The sequence below is a fragment of the Xiphias gladius genome, chromosome 23 (assembly GCF_016859285.1).
Source record: "Xiphias gladius isolate SHS-SW01 ecotype Sanya breed wild chromosome 23, ASM1685928v1, whole genome shotgun sequence".
NCBI classification, from domain to species: Eukaryota; Metazoa; Chordata; class Actinopteri; order Istiophoriformes; family Xiphiidae; genus Xiphias; species Xiphias gladius.
In genome coordinates, this window is record NC_053422.1 from 19922658 (window position 1) to 19946554 (window position 23897).

Consider the following 23897-nt stretch of genomic DNA (forward strand, 5'->3'; position numbering starts at 1 on the left):
AAACATGTTAAGTAATTACTGGAATATTGAGCCACATTCATCTTTATATTTTATTTTTAAATCCTAATTATAATTTCTCTTTTGAGAATCTACCAGACATCTTAATTACTCTATTGACATGTCACTGCACCGTTGTATCACAGATACAAGTATGTTTGCATCGGCACTGCTCACCCACCAAGCTATTAAAAGATAAAGAGATATACGGACAGAAAGGGGAATGTGTTTCTCTGGCGTAGCCATATGAAGATTAATATAGCACTAAACGGACATAGTTTTATTAACTGAGTAGTGATCATGTCTATTTGCAGTTTTTCCACTGTTTGGTTATAAAAAAACAAGTTCTTGCTCTTTACAATAATTATTTAGTCGCTCTTAGTAAAGTCCCAGTAATTAGTATCATTGCACGGTCAAAAACCTGACTATGATATAATGACCAAGGCGTGAGGGGGACTTGTTTGTACTTGTTGTTCAGTAAAATGGAAGCTAATGATAATTTGCAGGGAACATGCATTTCTTTTCAACAGAATGAGCAACTCATTGGGGCATGAAGTCATTATGAAACTATGGCATATGGGAGAGATTGCAGGTGACCGCAGAGGTCTGCACTCACTCACAGTCTTCATCTAAATGAAAGTCAAATCCCACCAATCAGAGTGTACTCAATAGGTAAAAATAATGTTTTGTTCGGTGGTGATCATGAGCAGTGTTTACAGAGGGCTCGAGTCCATGATTTCCCTCAGTGAGAACAAGAAAGCGCCCCCAGTTTGGGAAGAAGTCACTCAGATATCAGCTCTCCTAATGTCTGCAGTGGTTTTTTAATAACTTTTGAGAAACTGTACATGTAAGTGAGCTACACAAGACTCTCCCCATCGTGTTGTTCCAGTTTGCCACACCCATGTACCTATTTAACATGGAGCACAGTATAAAAACTTAGTAAATAGACTGAATATATTTACACCATACGTCTACATTTATAGACTTTTATGGAGCAAGCACTGTTATGTACATATGTTTCACAAAGTTTGATGAACATGTCCACAAAATAAAATTCTGGGTGATTCCAAGTCCCAGCTTCTAGCTTCATGTGTGGCTAACCAAATAATCAGAGCTAGACATCAAGTTAACATTAACGTCACAATTCAGTCAGGAAAATCTTCTGCTGGGAAGGTCAAAGAGAAGCTACACAACACTTCAAATCTAAATGCGTGTCTTCATGTCTAAAGGTCAAGTTGCCATAAAAAACATGTTTTTCTCTCAAACACTGCTGCAACTCATACTGTCAAATAATGTTTTTACAAAAAAAAAAAAAAACCCCTACAAAAATGAAGAAAAACCAACTCTTAGACTCTCAGTGTTTCATCTTTGTGAAGGTGATACTTTGGCTTCTACTTTCCTGAAACTGGACACTAGGACAGTCACTGACACAAACTCCCAACATCAAGTGCAACTGGGTCTAGGCAAATAAGTTTTGCAATTTTGGGGACTAAACGCATACATGCACAGCTGCTGCTGTAATGTGTGGAAAAGAGGTTGAAGCAGCATAAATACAAAAGCATTAGGAGGAAACCAGCATCAACGGGTGGAGTCAGGGAAGACAATCATGTCAGCTCTTGTGATTACCTTTTAAAGATCATGCTGGTTTTATTTAATCTTTTATTATCAACCATTGCCCTGAAGAGACTACAACCTACAAATCATTCATCCTGCCACCAAGTATTTTCTGTGTAGTCATATGCTAGCATTACTTATATCTGTATACTATAAAACTGTTAAAAACATACTATTTTTGTGCTATCAACATGGCGAGAGTGGTTCATTGTGAAACAGCTTTACACTTTCATTTTCAGTCTCTTAGCGTAAGCTCAGAGGGGTGAGATGCACATGTCTAGTCTGTTTCCAGACATGGGAATTGCCGCCAATATCGCAGATGTGTTCAGCGATTGAAATAGGTCTGGTGTTGTGCCCAGTAGTAGTTGGCAGGGTTGAGATTGTCACGGTCATCTTCCATCAGGGCGAGCTAGCTACCTAGCTGCATTCCTTAAAAAAATATAAAAACTGTTTGCTTGATGAGCTGAGCTGATGAGCTGAGAGGAATAAATTAGACTGGTGGCAGAATTAACTGTTTGAAGAATAGAAAACTGAAAATTCTGCTCCACTTCAGCCTTCACTAGCTCTTGTCTCTGTGTGTATTTTCTAGAGAAGGTATTTTTCAGTGCTCTTTCTGAGAAACTGAAACATGCTGTTTATATTTTTAGATAAATGGGGATCTAACACTTTACTCAGCTGTAAAAACTTGAGGAGCTTGTCATTTGTCAAAACAAAAGTAGGAATATTTTGAAAAAATTCATCTACAGCTATCATCAGTCAGTAGTTGTTCTATCCAAACTTGTTCAGCTCTTTATAGAATAAAGAGAGTACATTTTCAAATCCAACCACAACTAACCAGTTGCTTTTTTAAAGTTGTCAGTTTCAGAAAATAAAAAAAAACAACAACTTACAGACTTCCCCCTAATTCAACCATTGGAAAGGGCCTTTCTGACACTGTCTGCTGTTTGGAAGAGCACTTTGAGTGAATCATGCAGCAACGCCTTTGGACTTCGGAGCGCTTAAATGTAGAGTGCAGTGTTTAAGCTGAGAAGTGCATTAGGCCCATCTTCTTTTAGCTCCAAATGCTTTGAGCTAAAAGATTCATCTTAAGGAGAAAAGTGCTGCACTGTAGAGGGTTCACTGAGAACTAGCCACAAAACTTTCTTGGCTCATTTACCCATTGGATAACTAACCCCCAAATGACACAGTGAAAAACAATTTAAAAAGCACCGCTTTATGTGTGTATTGGTGGGTTGGTTTATGCAGTCCATTCGTTGTCTATCAGTTTTACCAGGGGAGAAGAGTAATGGTGCCATCATGGGGGATAATCAGTGGAGCATAGCACATTACAGAGGAAGTGTTATTGAGCTATGTGTCACCCTTTCCTGTTACTTCCTTGGAGAACAATTACTGTGTTTGAGTAACCAATGATTGAGACAAGATGCACTCACAGTGTGTGTAATGGATGATCACTGTTGCATGCAAAACAAGGTGAATTTGCTATTAAAGGGTGTGGCAGCGGTTTTGTTTTTGCTTTTAAGTTGCTGTAAGTTTTAAAAAACGCTCTCCTGCTCCGGAGTTGACCTCGACTGGTGAGATAGCGGAGCTGCAAAACACATTTTCAAGCAAATAGCAGAGCAGTGTTGCTACCTGTGCTGCTGAGCAGTACCGTAACACAAATTCAACCATTCATGCAGGGCTTCCCTGCAGCTCGCTGCGAGGAGCTCTCCTCGCAGCCACACACACACACATGCACACACACACATACATATGCACACACACACACAGACATACACACCCGAACGTACATACGCATAGGTACACACATATATAACATTACAAAAATGTGTGTTCTCCTATTAAAAATAATTTATTAAAATAATAAAGAGAATTCATACAGGGTCTGATGCCCTTTGTATTATGTTCGTCATTGAATGACGGGATCCAATGGGTGAGTGACAGCCCACCTCATGAGATTCGGAAACAATGGTGATTACTCATTTCTTTTCAACTAGTATAAGGATAACTTCATCTGAATTTAAATTAATTCTCAACTGAAACTCATTGAATACCTACCAACTGTGTTTTAAGACATATAAAAACAATCGATGCATTAATAATTTGTGTCTTATTTGATTTTTCCACATAAAAATTAAATTATTTAATTAAAACTTCTAAAAAAAGACATCTACTCCTTCGCCCTAATTGAAAAATCCAGAAGTCTATAAATACAAAAATATTTTTCATTCTAATTTAACTGCTGCTCACATATTGCATGCGGGACAATGAGCTTCCAAGCTCATTGTGACTTCACAAAATTGAGCTCATACATGCACGTCTTAAACTCAGATTTAAGGTGAAAACATGAATGTACAGTTGAATGTGAAAACAGCCCTCTAGCTTCAAACTCTGCACGTACAGTACATCGTTCTGCATAGTGAGAGTAGAACATCCAAGTAAAGTAACAAAGAGCAAAGAGCAAGGAGAAGGTTTTTTCTGTGCTTTTTATTTGTTTACCCACAGCTGTAAACAAATCCCTCTCTCTTTTTGATAAAACATTACTGTTCAATTTATGAGTATGTTTACTTATTTTGAGAAAGCTCAATTGTCTTGGGATAATGACTAAAAATGAATAAAAGATATATACATGTATATTTAATGGCTGAGATGGCTTGTTGTCGTGTAATCAGGAATCTTGAAATCTTTGTGGTTTGAACATTACATGACTGATCAGCACCGGGGGCTCACAAGATTCCAAGATCTTTCACCAGGAGGAATCCCCAATGAGTCTGTCTGGTCTTCAGACTAGGTTTTGTCACAAAAACACACGCAAGACGTGACATGGGCAATTACATGATACCATAATGAGCAAATGAATGACATATTGTTCATTGCTTGAGAAATTAGGATTGTTGAATATTAATAGCAAATCATGTTCTTGACGTGAAATTTCCTTATCGAATTATGTTTTAAGATCCAACTGAAAATCCGCCCAAAACATTGTCAATGGTACACACTGAATAAACAGATGTTCACTGTTCTATATGGTTACAGAAAGAGCTTTTGTCTTTAATATTAGGAATATATTTACAAATAATGGAATTTATCATTTAATATCAATATAACATTTTAAATAACAGTTCTTTCACTTTGTTAGGCAACACATAAGTAAATATAATATTATTCTACCATTGAGAGCCTGGTCTGTCCATTTATATTTCTATTTATTCTATTTTTATTTTATATTTATTTATTTATTTAGAATTTTTATGATGTTGTACAACCCCTCCCCCGGGTTTCACCTGGTATCTCGCACTTTCATTGGCTGTAGCTCGTCCCTGCACTCTTTGCCAGTCACAACAGTTTTCACACCAGTGGATTAGGACTCCCCGACGGGTCCAGATATTTAGCCTGCTAGATATCTTTCAGGCATCTGCAATGCCTCGGCGAGTCTCTCAGATCGCATCTTCGAACAGTTCACAAATAGCGACTGAGCGTCGATTTGCCTGTTATCTGGGGCTTTTTTTGGCCATCTCCAAAAACTTTCAGCAAGTGGAAGATCACGGCTAAAATCGTGTAGTGTGAACTAAGCATAAGCTGAAACATAATCTTTATGACTATTGAGGCTTCCCTCAATCACCAGTTTTCACTGAAGCACACAGCTATGTTTCATCAGCAAAGAAACCCCAAACAATTATCTGACAAAGAGGCTGCACAGACATGGAGAATAACCTTGGAAGGTTTTTGAGGTATTATGCGGTTAAAATGTGACAAAGAGGATACAGCACTGAACAAGGTGACTGAATAGATACCGTAAACTAGTTAAGAGCAGTTTCTCTAATTTCTCAGCCAGTGCTCATTGTCAGTAATGAATAGATCTTTAGTGGCAGCGCCAAGGTGAAGCAGAGCTCAGAGTTGTCTCCTTTCTGTAATGCCAAAGAAAATCTACTTTTTCTATTCATTTTTTCTAATTTTCTGATTATTTCTATTCAGTGTCAATGTCTGTAATTAATGAGAAGAGGTTCCAAGTTAGATTTTTTTTTAAAGATGATTCTAGCTTAATAGGAGAAATGCACACAAATATTACAACAACTTATCTCTGGTCTGGGCCAGCTGGCATTAACAGTTTAGACATTTGAACAAAAGTGGTTTTCATGAATTGTGATCCTCAATGTAATAAATTTGAAATGGAGAAAAAATGATCTGATTTTCATCATATGGAAAATTTAGTAAATGTGTGGGTTTTGGTTAGGAAAAATTTAAACCTTTGTTGATCCAAGCTTATGCTTAAGGGTTACAATAAATCAAATTTCTAGTCATACCCATATAATTGTCTTTTTTCTGATATTTATAAAAATAAATGAATATAAAATATTATAAGTAACAAATATAAAATAGGATTTTTATGCCTGTATGTTAAGATGCATTAGTAGGTTGAAACAAATTTATCATTATGGTCCTAGAGACTGAGTTACATAGTACTGGGAATGACTAATTACCCTTTTAATGTCATATGATGACATTTTCAAGTTGAGATTTTTGTTGTGTTTACTTTTACTTTAGTGAATGACTCAGTTTTTCAGCATTTGGATTTATAAGTGTGATAGTGACGTGAGATGTCTGCAGGAAGGTTCACATTTAATGATCCCAGTGTCATTCCATTTTAATGGAAAAACATTTCAAATGTGTGCCAACGGGAGAAGCAATTAAGCATTAAGATGAGACAATAAAGTGTACATGCTAATGGCCTTAAGGTCAGTGAAGCCAGACTGTGACCAGAAGGTCAAGCGCTTAAATCTCAGAAGATAGATTAAACAACTATAAGTAGAAAACCTATTTGAACAGCACCAAACTATAAACATGTTAGTTAAGCTGAAGTATGCCAAACAGCAGAAGATGGCAGGGTTAGTCAGTAACAAACTTGCGTGCATCAGGGCGTTTGCTCCATTAAACTCAGATAAATGATGATTATGCAACAGGGGAAAAATTCTCTGCCTGCAAGCTCAGCGTAATAGGTAATTTACACTGGTTTTCGTTTACATTTTTGCAGAATGACTTTTTAACTACACACTGGTAATTTTAACGCGAATCATTCCAGGGGACAGTTACAACTTCTCCCCAGTGGCCCTTTTACAGTAAGTAATAAATAATGAAAAAATGGTCTAGGGTAAAGGATCTAAATTGCCTTATGAATCACCCATTCAATAAAAAGAAAAAGTGGTCAAATAGCCATATAAGTATTCTTAAATATTCCAAGAACAAGAATGCATTTACGCTTATTAAAACTAGTCAGAGCATGATTTCCTTAGGACAGATTAAATTATCTTTCAATTCCTCGTCTTGAATATTATGCCCAAATATACAATGATAGACTGGTCAACTGTCAAAATGCATAGTATTGTAAATTCAAATTGAATTTAGTTCATTACCAGCACTAATGGATAACTAGAATGTCACAGTTAGTGCCAGAATTAGTTTGTCTTAAGAGTTTGAGAAGAAGCAAAAGGAGAAAAGACAATAAAATGAAAGGGATTACATTTCAGGCCCAGATGCCCCATTTTTTTCCTGTAGCCATCATCAATCAAACATAGAAAACAAAGTAAATGTGTGCTCAGTGCTCTTGTTCTCCCAAAGTGTGTTTTATTACATAACCCAAGGACAGTGAATTGCATTACTTCCATTGTAGCCCAGATGATATATACTTTTGGACACAAAGGAACAATGAACAGAGATTAACCTCTGTTTTTGTACTGTTGAAGTTATAATATGTAACTTTTCCACATTAAAAAGTCTAAAAATGACTAGACCTATGTTACATATTTCACTGAGTTGCGTACTTACATTATCCCTAATAACAAAAATTTGTTTTTTTATTTAGTTTGTCATGAACCGGTGCTTGACCTCCAGAAATTTCTGACAAATGCCCAGAACTGAAACACAAGTAAGCTAGTGTCCAGATTCACTGGCTACCATAGATAAAAGTCGAAAAGAGCAGCATTGTTCAATACAATAGCAAGCATAAGAATGGATTTCTGGTGAGCATAAGAAGCAAGTGAAATCACTGAAATGGGAATAGGTCTTGATTTGTCTCTCAGTGATGTAATGTACCCTTGGTCAATCTGAATGCAGTAGTATAAAACAAAGTCCAGGTAATGGACACAGGCTTCTTATTGGGTGGCTGTTGGGTAACAGGGTTATTAAAAACATATATTATCTGTTTCGTTAAGAGGCATTTGGACATTAGTTTCATTAGAAGTCCCTTTTGTCTACATTAGCTGTCTAACTCTACCTTGAGCTTCAGGATGACAGAAAATTTAAATTCATGAAGTACAACAGTACAGTTGGCTGTGAAATTGATCTTAGCCTCACACATACTGTTTCATCCTGCAAAGCAACACCATAGTGTTTACCAGTATATCCTTCGCTTGTCCGTTTGAGCAGTGCATGAAATGACGTTTAGAATATGCCATTTACTCTGCTCTTCTCATTATAGGTAAGGCAAGTTGTAAGAAATGGCTTCGGATTATGTAAAATAGAGCCGTGGCAGGAGCTGAGCTGAAAAGTCCCAAACCTTTGGCGCTCCCCCACTGTAGAAATTCTGGATGGAGGGTTTGAATGAAAATGCGTTCACAGTAATTTTATGTTCACAGGTTAGATGGGTGGAACATTAATATATAAAGAATAATAACATTCATGACCAACATTTGCTGTCATGGCAAGAAATTATGAAAGTAAATATGATCTCATGGGACAGAGTAGTTCCCTTTGAGGGAGTCAACTTGGCAAAGCAGTGCTCAGTGCGCACATTTATCTGCTCATACAGTATACTGTCCGCTGTTGCATGATGCAACATAAGTTTTTGAAAGGAATAAGACTAAACTAAAACAATAGCACAGGCCATCTATCTGAAAGGGAAGCATTTTTGTTGAAAACTCTTGATCTGTATGAACATGTTTTACTGTCATTTTTGACTTGTGTGGGGACGGCGCCCTGGCTTCTGCGTATTTCATCAGGTATCTTTGTCCAGCTAACACTGTTTCCTGTGCCTGACATGAGTGAGGGGTGGGCACTGATAATCCCTGCACATGAAGGTTGTTTTGCCTCCAGGTGTCATTGCCGAAAGTACAAATACAGCCCAAGGCTGTTTGGCCTAATTAAAGCCAATATCCCGCACGGTTTGATCACAAACGTCAATTCAAACTTTGGGTCTGCTGCCTCTGTGCTTCTTTTTTGGTTATGTTACTTTGTATTGCTGGACTAGGCAGGCTGCTTCTTTACTTGTTATCTTTTGGCCTGCAGGTGAACCCCATCAGCATCTACTATATAGAGTATATACCTTTAATGTGGAAATGAGTACCCTAATAAGAGTATGCGTGCCACAACCAACTTTCATATTCTGATGAAATATTCTGACAGATAATTGAATGTAAAACAAATGAATGTTTACATTTTTAACTTTTTTGGCCTTTTTCTGTTTATTCTGAATTGCCTAGGTCTTTGTTTGACTTCCTGCCATAGGCCATTGTCACAGCAGGCATTTTGACTTGTCATTATAGGAAAAACACAGGTGTTACTAATAACATTAGCGATGGCTCTGTTCAGTCTGACGGTGAGCCAGCATGAAGAATACCAGGACTCTGAAACTGGAACAGTTACAGGGTTCTCCCTACCATAAAAACACTTAAGCGCTGCACCTAAGTGTCTCTGCAGAGCTCAGAATCAGCGTAAAGGTAAGCTGGCAACAGAATTGACCTACCATTCAACAATCAGTGGTTGGAAAAAAAATTGTGTGATTGGTATGTGACAGGTCGCCAAGCTAATCAAACAGATGATTGGATATCTCTCTGTACTGTCAACGTGAGATGGTAGTTACAGCCTTCGGCTCAGATAAGGAAGTTGCAAGCCATCGATACAGTAATCCTCAACATCCCCCCAGAACCTAGACAGCACCTAAGCCTCTGTACACCCAGGGAAAACCCTGAGTTACACGGAAGTCAGCCATCTTTAATTTTTATTATTTACACTTGTGCTTCTCCTACTGTGACATGTCAAAATGTCTTCTGTGAAAAAGGTTTGTTGGTGTATAATTCTGAAATATCCTGGTCAGTGGGATTGGTCAAAATATGGTGAGATAGGTTGTTTACATGAGGGGACGTTATGGATTATGTTCCTCTTTATTAGGTGGTGCCACACCTGAGGAGAGCAGATGTTTGAACTTTACCTGGCATTCAGCTGCACTGTTTGTCTATCTGTCATCAGCGCAGACACCCGGTTGTTAAGGAAGCGGAACTGTTACTTGTTGTTGCTGTTATTCGCTCTGAACCCTCATGTGTCACGTTAAATAGCCCACAAACCCCATGGGTTGGGCATGTCGGACATCAGACCACAAATAACCTCTGCCAGGTTTTCTTTTCTTGACCAATATTGTAACTTTGTTTACAGCTTTGTATCCCGGGGGTCCAGATTGATAGCTTTGAAGGTAATTTTTAAAACAGTGTTATGATAAGGCTTGAACTGTTGGGCTTAGTGAACAGCGAAAAGGCACAGAATACACTAAGTCTTTTCGAACATCAAAATTAAACAGAGTGGTGTTTCTTCCCCAATGAAATCACCTTTGCTCATGTGTAAAGAGTACAGACTCTGGCATGCAGAGACCATAATAGCCAGACATCAGTAAGTTTACCTTTTGTTGTCAGTGACAGCTGAGTAAACTGGCAACATTTGTCACTATAGCTGGTGAATATAGTATTCGATGATTTAAACTTTCCTCTTTCTACAGCTTGTAAAAGCATTGTTAATTGAGTGATAATTAAAATGATTCTTGCAGTTTGAAAATTACAAGCTTACAAAAGACGTTTTGCCCTTGTACCGCCCCACACAGATGAAGTAAAAAATGTAAAATATCAGTTATTTCAGTTTGATTCTTTTGATCTGGGTCTAGTCCATTGCATGTCAATGCACCTTGTAGGTTTTTAATTTTTAAATTTTAAATTTTTTTTTTTTTTTCAGTAAAGGTGACTTTTGTAGCACAATGAGTGTCCAGGAGATAACTAGAGAACTGTGGGTAAGCTGAGTGTAGCCAGTTGAAATAGTTTTGTGAGCTAAGGTTAGACATGAGGGGAATATGTCTATATCAAGGCACATTTAACTCCCATGTGACATTCTTTACCATGTTTTAGGAGTTTTTTTTCTCGCTATGTCGTTGGCATGTTTGAACACAAGTATAGTATGATTTCCCTTCCCTTTCCTTTGATCTCTCTCCCATTCCCTGTCTACCCTTTCGATCCCACTGTGTGAATCTCTTTCAACCTCATATAAACCCAGTTGGTGGTAGCGATGCCGTGCGGCTTTCTGCGGTAGGACTAGCTGTGTACCCTGGTTTGAAGTGGAGATGAGCAGCAGATTTGTCACTGCGTGGAGCCAGCTTATATCTCTTAAACTCTAAAACAACGTTAGCAAGAATGTAGAGCTGTTTAACGGACAGCAATTCCCACTGAAGTTTTTTCTGCTCTTGCTCCGATGTCACACTGAGAGTTTCACATACATCTATGTTCTTGTTAAAATGCTTTGTAGTTCCACAGTGAGCTATAGTGAAAAAATAAAAATCTCAGGTCATTTTAGTAATCAAATTTTTCCTTTATGTGTAAAATTAAAGGTGCGATTTTAGAGTGAGGCTGTTCTGTTGAGATCTGCTTAGGGGATTTTAAAAGATGTGCTTTTAATGAGACAATACAGGCAGGATTTTTGAAAAATAATTGCTCTCACTGTTGGTAAATACAGTGTGAAAGAAAGATGGTCTGCTCCAAATTTAATCAGCATCAACATGCATCTAATTCCAGCCCTGCAAATATCACTATGTTTGTGCCTGCAATTTCTCCTCAGAACAAATATTAACCTTTTTATACAATGTAGTATGAAAGATCAGGCATTGAGGCCTGTTAAAAATAATGGTATTGTTGACCTGATGAACTGCAAAGGACAACCACTGTAACTAGCCTTTTTTTAAGCTACTAGTTACATTAAAATCAATTTTTTTATTGAATTTTTTTAATATATTAATCCTATTTGGAAAAAAAAAAAACATAAGCCCACCTAAAACATGAACATTATGTTTTGAGTTACATAGTCTGCAGCTAACCAAATAGTAAATAGCATACCAGGCCCCTGCATCTGTAGATAAAGCTGCAGTAAATTATGCAACTACACCAAAACAAATAAAAAGGCAGGTCTCACCCGCAGCTTCAAGGTGTTGCAGTACGTTGCATTTGTTACAGGTTTAAGTTGGTTTATGTATATGATTTTACTTCTATTCCAGGAAATGCCCATAAATACTGTAGGTTTATCAGCAGCACAGTTATTAACTAAAGACAAACAAGATGATTCATTCTCTACAGAGTCATCCCTAAATATATTTTCAAAAGTGATTCTTTTGTCAGCAGGTTTTTTGGAAATTATGCCCAGCTGTGTCAGTTTATGTATCATGGCTGACTTGACAGTGGACATGTTGTGATAAACAGAAGTCACAGCCCTCTTACAGCTGTATTCCACTTTATCCATAACAAACTAAACCCCTCATGTTAAACAATTTGTTATTTACAGGGCCTTTCCTACATATTTTTGTTTTCTCTAAACCAGACTGACCTCATTTCTCTGATAATAAACCAGGTCATACATACTGTAAGCATTACCATAGATGGTTGAAGTCTAAATCCAAAACGTTTACCAGCCTGCAGTCACAGAAAAAAAGGTTTGAGGCATTTGTGAGAGGTCATGCTAAATTTTGCCTTGTTTTATATTTTAGACTGGAACTGAATATAAAATCATGTGTTTGCCAAGTCTTTTTTTTTAATTGCCAGGGTAAATGCAAGGCTACCACTGGACCTAAGGCACTGTGCGTGCAGCTGAGCCAATGTAATATTTTGCCTTACACACATGCAGGAAGGCAGAGAGCACATCTCTCTCTCTCTCTCTCTGTGTGTGTGTGTGTGTGTGTGTGTGTGTGTGTGTGTGTGTGTGTGTGTGTGTGTGTGTGTGTGTGTGTGTGCGCTGACCCTGTACTCTGGTGTCACTGGTGCTCTTCTGCCTTTAAGCAACACAACCATGTTACAGCTGCTGCTCTTTCAGTGGACACTTAGGTTAACCACTTATGAAAATTGTTGTCCCATTTGGGATGATAGTTAAATAATTTGCAGAAAAAGGTTAAAGAATGAAAATGTCAGTAATATTTTTTTGTAGATTTGGACAAATGTTATGCATTAACCTTGAAAGTGAAATAGTTTGAGAACACATCATGATTCACAAATATAAAAAGGGGCAATTTGAGACTCCCTACATGTCTCATCCCTGCTGGTGTGGTTGAATCAGTCAGAGAAAATCATCTTGCAACACTAGGAAGATACATTTTATGTGGTGAGACAAATGAAAATGAAAATTATGCCACAGGCTGTAGGCCATCAAGGGGTCATGGCTGTAGGGTGTCTGCATGTTTTGTTTGCTTACTGCTTGACTGTTGCCAGGTTACCGCATTGTTAAACCACAAGAAAACCATGCAACAATGGCAAAGACCATCAACAATTTCTAAGTTTGTCAAGAGATGAGTTATGCCTTGTGACTGTGGTGAAAATGTCGATCAACATGAAGTTCAGTTATTAATCCAGATTATTCAGTCATCAGCGCTTAAATTTCACAAAAATCAGCCCTCATACTAACCTTTACCACTTAACTATACTTAAACCTGAAGTAAAGATAAATAAATAAACAAATAAATAAAGCACAACAACCTTTTTGTTTTTTATATAATTCCACTAGGAGTCACCAAAGTAAGAAGTGTTCAAATCCTATTTACATAGTTTACTTTAAGCTCCGCCCCCCATAGTTACTATTGGTGCGCCTGTCAAGCTTTCCATTTGCGCCCAGTACATTAAGCAGCTTACACTGACAACAACGAAAGATTGTCTTTGGGTCTCTGACTTCATAAAGAAGTAAACAGAAGCAGGCTTGTCTTTCGTAGCTGACAAATGACAATTTTCTGGTCGGGACTGGCGCCTTTTGCTAGCAGATTTTATCAACTGTATCTAGCTGGCTGATTAGTGCTTACTCCCTGAATTGGCTGAAAAATTTTTGATGTATCCAGCTGACTCGCTTTAAAACACGAACCATGGACAAAGTTCTTTAATATGCACTTGATGACTTTATACATGATATAATGCTAAGCCTCATGGGTCAGCGCTATACCCGCGTTCTCATGGGTTGATGATCCATGTAGAATACCTAAGTAGGGAGCTGCATTGTTCTTGGCATGCAGGATAGATCTAGTTAGCCCCAGTATTATACCCCTGTATAGCTTTATTGTAGGACTGTGTTTATTGTTATGTATTATCAAAAATATGTTTCACTAATGTAAGAGAGAGAGCTTTGAGAATGAGTAATAACCGACAAGTTTGACAAACTTAATGCTATATGGAATTACAAGTTTAGCTGGGGATGCTGAAAGGTACACCAATCCAACAAAGAGCAGTACAGAGCCACTAACTTTCCCTTACGCTCTGATATACTAGCATGTTTGCTTCCACCCAGTGAATTTGTCAGTCTTGCATGTGGCTTTTTCTAATGTAAACTGTAACCTCACGTAACAGCATAGTCACCTTATGATTTGCTGCTTGGCTTTGGAAGAATTGCAAGGTTACTGCTGTAGTTAATAAGCTAAATGTTAGCTAGGAAAGCTAACATTTGACACTTATGTTTGAGAAGACAAATACACTGTTTGACGCATTCCTTACCCTTTTGCTGTTTCATTTGTACTGCAGCCCCATGCACACCACTTCAACGTGGAGAAATCCGAATCTTGACAGGGCCACTTTTGCAAAGCGAGGATGGGATGGGCGTTTCTCGGGGAAGAGGTTTAGCAAATTAATTACACATTTTGGCATAGGTAAAATGTTTTTGTTATTCCATTATTTCACTTGCAACTTCAGTGGGCGTTATTAATACATATGCCTTTGATGCCAAAACAAGCCTATTTTCTGCCTCGCCCCTAGTGTGTTACAGGCTGTGACATCAAATGCAGGACCTCAGTAGTCAGTCACTGTGAACGCAAAGTATCTGTGTCGCACCCGGTGAATTTCAGCTAACTGCGGATGCCAAATTAGTGATGATATTTATTTAACGATTATTTGTGTAGTATAAAGATAAGCCTTACAGATGTATACTGTGTAAGCAGAGGCTGAAACACTAACCAAAAGACAGACAAGCTATGAGGCACACCAAAAGTCTTCTCCAATTTGTAAAATAATTTGTTCTACTTTTTAAAGTCAGCTAACAGGAATTGATAAGCAAAGGTAAAAACTGACTTTTAATATCATCTCTAGAATAACCGAGAAGAAATCCATACAACAGATGTTGAAGTAAATATGTTATTTAACTTGTGAAGTATCTAGCTTGAGAAAATGACTAATTACAGTAGGCGTAGCTTATTCATGCTGTTCATTATGACACGCTGTGCCATGGCCTCCAGTACCATTGACATCAGGCAGCTGCCTGGATCATACAACGCACACCAACTCTACAGAAAGGAATGTCCCTTCAACAGAATGCAGATACCCTCTAGTCATGACCCTGTTTGGATTGTTATAGGTGCAGTGCAGCATGGCAGAGGCTGCTCCACTGGATTGGCTTGACTGCCTTCTGCCATCCAGAAAAAGAGAATTAGCTCTTTGGAAAGTCTCCAAGCAAAAAAATGAAAGTGATAAGCAGCGCAATGAAGGAAAAATAGCCTTTTGTTGCAGCATGTACTCAGCAAACTTCAAAGAGAAGTATGTCAACAGAAAAGCAAGAGAGCAGACATGACTTGCATTAGTTACCGATGCAGAAATCATGATTTCTATCAGTCATTATGAGGACTGCAGACACAGACTGTAGCCTTGCTGGTGACTCATAAAAAATATTGTTTTAGTGCTTTACCGGAGTGCTTCTTGAAAGCTGTTAGAAACAATAAATATTATTCCTGTATCACCTAGATTTTCTTTCAGAGACCCAAAAAATCGAATCAGCCTCTCCAAATTTGTGGACATTATTATAGTTGTACTTGACCTGTAACATAACACAAATATGACAGCTACTGTTCAGACAGTCAGTGTTATATTTCAGAGGCTGAATTAACTCCGTTTGTAATGTTACATTAGCCTGTCAGTCAAAATTACAAAAGTGTCTGGTTGCAGTTAAATAAGAAGAGAGCTGTCTTCTGAAGGGTGTCCAAAACTAAAACCCAAAGTGCTTGCTGTACATTATATATGTACATTGTACACAGTTCGTGAAAGCTTTTGCATTTATCAACACTTATGAGTAGGCGCATTTTCCTGAAGAAGAAAAAAAAATCCTCTAGCAAACAGAAAGTGAAGTACCTTACTGGAGGTAGCATTAGTGTATTGTTTTGAATAAATCAGAGGATCACAGTAGTTTTGGATGGGCAGTATCATTCACCTTGGTGGAATAGACAAACACAAGACTGTTACAGTTTATCCACTCAGATGAGGGCGAGTGAAATTGCCCTCAGGACAAAATTATTTCAAGGATTTTAAAATTTTCGGCTTTGAGGAGTCCCAGTTGTAGTATCAAAAGGTTGTTCTTGTCAAAATAATTTTTAAACAATTTTAGATTCAGAGTCAGATTTTTTATTGACACAAGACAATGCTGAGATGGTCTGGAGTATGAACAAAATATGCAATGCTGTCACAACAGAACAATTGTACCTGGCAAGAATGAAGTGAAACATAAATTATGTAAGCAAGAGAACACTCTTTAAGAAGGCACCTAATTAGCATTTACTTTTGGCCTTATCTGTTTGTAATAACAAAATTAATTTAAACATTAATGGGCGGTTTATATAGTACTTTACCAAGTAGTTTTCTCCACAGTATTTCTAATTATGCTTACTTAAGAAGTAGTAAGTGATAATTAAGTGAACCAGGCTTGTCTCCTGCAAATCTTACAAGTTCAGTGAAATATTACTGCATGTGAACAATTTAAAAACTAATGTTTCACTGTGTCTGTCACAAATAGCGAATATCTGTAGCAGCCTAACGAGGCTTTGATTTTTCTTTTGCAAACAAACAACCCATCAGAATGATGTAACTCATTTGGATGGGGACACTCAAATTAGCTCTCAGTTTCCTTTCAGATTGCCAGGATCGGGTCTCCAGTCCCAACTCCCATTGCAATATGGAAAATTAGCATATGAGGTATGCAAGCCAGGCATGTGACCTGACTCATCTGGTTTCGGCGGCACTCCCTGGCTCAGGAACAGAGCTAAACATTGTGCTTATGATTGCAGAGAAAGACCTATTTTACTGTTTTCTATGGGCTTGCACTTAGAAATATAATGTTGTACCAAAAAAACATTTCTCGAAGTTCAAAATTAATCACTTCATACTTTTCAGTCTTCTTGAAAACTGACCAATAATCATAGTATTTAAATGTGGTAAATTTATTGTAATCTGGGAAATACTTATCACTTAATCTCAGTAAATTAATTTTTTCATCCTCATGTCTAATAATTTGGCAGTAAGTAAATCGTTATGCCTTCCTGTAAAACTAAACATAACTGACACAGTTGCTGCACGTAAAACAGCTGAAAACATGTATATCTTAATGGCCAATTTCAAATTTCTGTGCAGGGAACACGTTCAGAAAAGGTACCTTTCGTTTCTCCAGACAGGTGCACATTATTATGCAATTGGTCTTTAATGAGCATGCCGTGTTTGTACAGATCTGTCTGAGCTGGAGGCCCGTCTTCATTCATTTTAGATGAAGTGCCTGGAGAGATACCACATCAATATTCATGCACTGACGATTACAGGAAGCAGGCAAAGATATTACTGCACTGTTAAGTGCAAAGAAATGTCAGATGTAAACATGTACAATATGATTTATGATATTTAAATGACACACAATTAGATTAATGGTTTGAACCAACCTCCCTGACCTCCATTAAAGACACATTTAATAATTACCCTCCAAGACATTGGGCAACACTTCAGGAAATTCAGTCATAATGAAGGAATGGACTGATTTAAATGTTTGATATTTGATTTGGTGACGTACTGGAAGAGTTTCCAAACATTTTCTCATTGCATTAAAGAGAGACAGTCATCCATTGCATTAAGGGAGTATGCAATAATTCCACGAATAACCAGCTTGTGCAACTATGAGAATGAGTTACCTGGTCACTGTCTCCCTAGTATCTTCTAAAAGTGCAAATACTGTGGAGCTACAGCTGAAGATGCTAACGCAAGCAAAGATTTCCACCAAGGATTTCAGCTTTGTGCTTCTGAAGCATCACCTCTCAGTTGATGTGTGTGGATGGCTGATTTCCAAAGTAGCTGAGGTAGTATTGATCTGCTAAGATAAGGAGGATATGGGTATATTTGAGCGGCACTGTGGGGAGGGAATGAATACTGCTTGAGAGGCTGGAGAGAATGTTAACTCAAGCACCAGTTTTACCATGAGGTAAAGTGCCAGTTTATATTTAAAGACTTTTTTTTAATTCAAGTATTCAAGAGAGAATCAGAATTTTCTCATGGCAATAGTGAAGACCTCCCTCCACATAGTCATACGAACTAAATCTCTAAAAGTTAGGTGGTGATGATCATGTGAAGAGGATGAAGGAGACTCTGCTGTCACCATCTTGATTGCATATAAAGGTTTATTACAGAGAATTACAGCTTCAAGTCAGGCATCTGCAGATCTGCTCGTTAGAGGTTGTGAAGCCAATGAACAGCTCTGAAAATCAGTCTTGACCACCGAGTCTTAAATAAGGCATTTGTTTTCCTAAAAACTGTCACTAACATATGGTTTCAGTCACAAAGCTTTAACTTCCTTTTCCGAACTGTGAGGCAACCTCTGAGGACCTTTTGACCTACGGCCTCTCTGTAAACACAGCTATACATATGTAAACATACACCTTAGTTTACTTTGCATAAAGTAGAATAAGAAAAGTGTGTCAAACTATAGAAAAACCCATTTACAATATTGTTTCAACATTGTTTGCTGTTCCTATGTTTATTTGCTGTCTTTTATGATTTGTGAGGATAGATAGAGATTTGAATAATATGATCAACTGTGTGTCGTGTTGCAGTGTATAATATGATGACATCAGGTTAATGAGACACCTGCCAAAATGTCTTGCTAACTGGGAAAATCAGATCTCTTATTGTTTGGGTCTAATTCCCACCTAGGTGTTAAACAGTCTGATAGATACAGAAAAACAATGATGAATAGCTTTTGTTTGCCATCTTAATAGAACAACACAATCTTGGCAATGTCATTATGGTAAGCCATCTCCACTGACAAAAGAAACCGGGTAAACATACTTAATATTCATCAGTAGCCTTCAACACAGTAAATAAAGTGGAAAAAGAACAAACACAGACTTTGACATTATTTACATCTATTCGAATTAACTGGAACATATTTATTTTGAACTTCTTTTACACTCTTCACTGGTTCTTTTTAATCATCATTTAGGTATAGTGTTTGAGGCGGAGCCAACAAAGGACACAGTTAATCAGTGGTGGCCAAATCTGAAAACTCACAATAAATCATGGTGTTTGTGTTTTTTTTTTTTTGTTTTTTTTTCTCCCTTCTATGTACTGTGCCACAGATTTCGATTTTTTTTTTTTTTTTTTTTTTTTTTCTTTTTCTGAGAAATTGCTTTTTAATTCCATTTGTTCACATTATATTTTCCACGCCCTGCTCAATAAAATGGGAGGTTAACAAACACAAGAAAAAAATATTATATTTTTTTCCAATTGCTAGAGCCATCTGTTAGTAGATGCTTTTCCATCCAGAAAGAATGAATTTACTTGAAAATGTGAGAGTATGTCAAATCAGCCTAAACAGAGTCTAAAATGAGGAGCAGGTTCTCTTCAATATTCATTTTCTTGTGCATAATGTGTCTTGTAAATAGCTGTTGTATTTGGTGGGAAAAACTAATTGGGTTTTGGAAATTAGATGGAGAAAAGCATATGTTTACCTTTAGTGTAACTACAGGTGACTCTGGAATCCTGAATTTATCAGCTTGACTACTGGAAGATGTTAGCCTATTGTTACCCGCAATTACAATGTCTGACCCATATTTGCATGAATCCAATAGGGGGCAATGGTAAAGCCATTGGTCCTTTCATTTATATTAGATGTGAAGCACCTGAGGCAACAGGCTCGTAACTGACAAACTTTAGGAAGCCAAAAGTTGACTACCAGGGGGAGCTGTTCATTCCCTGTCACCGCCAGCCTGTGCCACCTATATGTTATAAAACAGCAACAGCTTAAACCTGCAGTTGTAGACAAATTGATGTTGCCACCTACAGGCAAAGGAAGAAACAGCTGCGGCAATTTCAGCACCTGCACCACCTGCAGGCAATAAGTGTTACAGCTGCAGTTGTTACAGCTTTTTGCTGTAGAACACTAAATGTTTTTATTTATTCAATCTTTTTTTAAGATTTTATCATTTATTTCCCTTTCTGAATTTATTTTAACAAAGTTCTTTCGCACACTTGACTGACAGATATGTAAGCCTTAAAATTTTTTTTTTTTTCAGTAGAAACCTAGTAAGCGCTGCGTGGTGTGTGATTGTTGCTTTGACATACATTATTTTCAAAACATCCAGCAATAGTGGCTATTTTCACATGTTGTAGAAGTTGTTCAGAATTAAAATGGAACTGATTTCTGAGACTTGGCTTTGGAAATCTACTCAGGAAGTTCCAGTGGAATCATTATCAACATCAGAAGGCTGTACTGTTCCTCAGTCCGCACAGGCAAATAATTACTACTAACTAAAGGCAGGTGTATCCGTCCAAAGAAAACCGAGTGAAAAATGAAATGCAAGAAGCTTTTAACAAAGGGCTAACAAAGATGCAGCTGGTTGTAGTTAATTTGATTAGTAAAAATTACTGTGCAGATGCGAAAATCCCTTTTTGCATCCAACGCATATGGCATCAGCTCCCACTGAAGCACTACAGTAAATCCTGAATGCCAATTAGGATACTGACAAAATTCCTTAACAACAGTTGAAACACAGGCCCATAAATGTCTGATCTTATCATCAAAAGGTGAACTTACTTGTTGACAATGAGCTAAACATACATGTTAACAGTTGCAAGAAGACCTACCATTTTTTTTCATTACTGCCGTTTTGGGCTTACTGCTTTACAACCAAATGTTTTTATTTGCAACTATTACCTTTCACAATTACACAAAATGTTATTTCAGGCCTAAATCTCATGTCAAAAACCAAATAAATCATTCTTAACTAAAAATTCACCCAAGAAAAGATCACACTATTGTAAATGATTTAAAAAAAAATAATAAAATAAAAAAAATACTCAAGACCAATCCAATGACCAACCTAATAATGTGAACATTAAAAAATGATTATGGGTATGTAGGCCTGGGAACACTTTGAATGTATTCATACTTACTGATAACAATTAAGTCATTCTAAATAATGATAGTTCTTTGTATGGTAAGAAACAAACAAATATTTTGCATGCATGTCTGACACACTGTAACCTTACATTCGCTTCAAAACTGTTTCCTACCATTAAAAAAAAACACCACTCTAGCAGCTAGCCACTGTAGTTAGACCTAGTTCATTAACTTCACTGCAGTCAGGGGTACATGTCTACATCTGCAGCTATAAATTGCTGCGCCTTTTACTATTCTGGCTGATAGGTAGCACAACTTGTAATGGAACAGATCCGAGATGCAGCTCTGAAGTTGCTGGTGCTGTTTTTTTCCCCAGATATGACTCCTGCATGGATAATAAAGACCAACATTCATAGTTGAGAAACATTACAGCACATCTCAGCTCTGCTGAATGTGGTATCAGAATAATAAATTCACTCTTTTTCCCCTCTTCACTCATTGTCTGAGTGAATTTGATGATTTTATGATATTATTCAAGCACCAGACGACTGCTTTTGCATGCTGATACCATTTGGTCTAGCAAGCTGCTCAAAGAAGTCTGCTCCAAGTTGCTCTGTGTGCATAGCTGACACTTGTTGTGATTTGATGCGTTAATGTGCTAGAAAGGCGGATTTTCCTCATATCGATGAACCAAAGCATTTTTAATATAGCTTCCAAATCTACATAATTCTCACTGATAGCAAACACATTTACGTCTTGTTTGTTTTTCTGAACTTAAATATGTGATAATTTAGCTTGTTATTCAAGCCTTTTTTTGGCAGCCAACACACAAGTTTTGAATGACCAAAACTTCACAATACAGTTGAATGTGCCGCAGAGCAGTCTGTATTGAGTTTTTCCCATCCTGCACAACAAGGTAGCATGAAAAAGCTTGGGCACCTCTGGTCAAAATGTCTGTTAATGTGAATAGTTAAGCGAGCAGAAGATGAACTGATCTCCAAAAGGCATAAGGTTAAAGATGACACATTTCTTTAATATTTTAAGCAAGATTACTTTTGTATTTCCATCTTTTACAGTCCAGGCCATCTTGCTTGCACTGCTCTTTTGAGGTCCATCCACAGATTTTCAATATTGATTAGATCAAGGGACTGTGAGGGCCATGAAATAACCTCAGCTTGTGCTTCTTGAGGTCGTCCATTGTGGATTTCGAGGTGTGGTTAGGACCATTATCCTTTTGTAGAAGCCCTTTTTTCATCTTCTTCTTCTTTTCAGCTTTTTTAGAGACGGTGTGATGTTTGCGCCCATAATTTTCTGGTATTTCATTGAATCCATTCTTCCCTCTACCAGTGAAATGTTCCCTGTGCCACTGGCTACAAAACCAGGTCAAAGCATGATGGATCCACCCCTCTGCTTAACAGTTGATGAGGTGTTGCTTTCATTAAATCTACACCTTTTTTTTTTTTTTTTTTTTATACAAACGTACCTTTGCTCATTGCAGCCAAGAAGTTCTATTATACAATTCGGGAAATGTTTCCAAAATGCATCCCACTTGTTTAGATGTTTCTTTGCAAACTTCTGATGCTGAATTTTGAAGTAAGGATGCAGTTTTCTTCTGATGACTCTTCCATAAATGTCATAATTGTGCAGGTGCTGCTGCACAGTAGAACAGTGAACAACTACTCCAGAGTCTGTTGAATCTTCCTGAAGGTCTTTGGCAGTCAAATGGGGGTTTTGATTTGCCTTATTAGCAATCAATGAGCAGTTCTCTCAGATTTTTTTTTTCTAGGTCTTCGAGACATTAACTTAACCTCCACTGCTCCAATTAACTGGCATTTCTTAATTACATTACAAACAGAGGAAACGGCTACCTGAAAATGCTTTGCTATCCTCTTTTAGCCTTCTCCTGCTTTGTGGGCATCAGTTATTTTTAATTTTCAGTGCTAGACAGCTGCTTAGAGGAGCCCATGGCTGCTGATTGTTGGCACAAGGTTTGAGGTGTCAGAGTATTTATAAAACTTTGAAATTTGCATCACTTGACCTTTCCTAACGGCGACTGTGAACAAGCCATAGCCCTAACAAGCTAATTAAGGTCTGAGACCTTGGTAAAAGTTATCCGAGAGCTCAAATCTCTTGGCGTGCCCAAACTTTCGAACGGTTCTTTTTTTTTTTTACTCTACAATTTTGTACAAAACAAAAATAATACACTAATCTTGTTTTAAAATGCTGACAAAAATGTTTCGCCTTTAACTTGATGCCTCTTTAGAGTTCAGTCCATCTTCTCTACTCATTTAACTATTCAGTTATTGAAATTTTGATCAGGGTTGCCTAAACTTTTTCATGCCATTGTACTATTACGCAGAACTCTCTCAGGATTATGTTACCTCTATTACCTTGGCTGCAAAATAGTTTATCAGGTGGATAAAGATTGCAGCCTCCGTGATGTTGTTTGCCCCAGAGTGCCATGCACACACAGCATTTCTGAACTTGCAAGATTAAATGTTGAGACCCGGATGATTTCTACAAGCCTGGCAAAATCATCTTCCATGGAAATAAGGTCAAAGAAAGGGAATTTATCTATACCTTGATCTGAACCACAGTATGACTAATTGGTGGGGATTTAAAATTCAGATTTACGTTGTTGGCACCCTTTCTGCTTATAAAGGGGATCGACACAGTGTGGATGTGCTTTATCTTTGCAAAGACTTGAGGTTGCTTATTTCTAAAGCTACAGGAAAATAGATAACAATCAGACAGTTTCTCTTCTGGACAATGATTCAGGAATTTTTTGGAGTGTTATCCAGCTTTCAGTGAAAATGGCCCCTAACCTCCAGTGTTACAATCAGGCATTACCTCACCCTTTTCCCCTTTATGCCGATAGAGAGTAACAG

The 23897-nt window shown here is 37.5% G+C and overlaps 1 protein-coding gene across 6 annotated transcripts in view; it reads left to right on the forward strand.

Annotated features, from left to right (window-relative positions):
• The first annotated feature begins 9171 nt into the window (after nucleotides 1-9171).
• Nucleotides 9172-23897, forward strand: part of sncb (synuclein, beta) — a 134175-nt gene continuing 119449 nt past the window's right edge. For all 6 annotated transcript variants that reach the window (XM_040119017.1, XM_040119018.1, XM_040119020.1 and 3 more), the window contains exon 1: nucleotides 9172-9320. The gene's annotated coding sequence lies outside the window, so the exon portion shown is untranslated. The remainder of the gene's footprint in view (nucleotides 9321-23897) is intronic.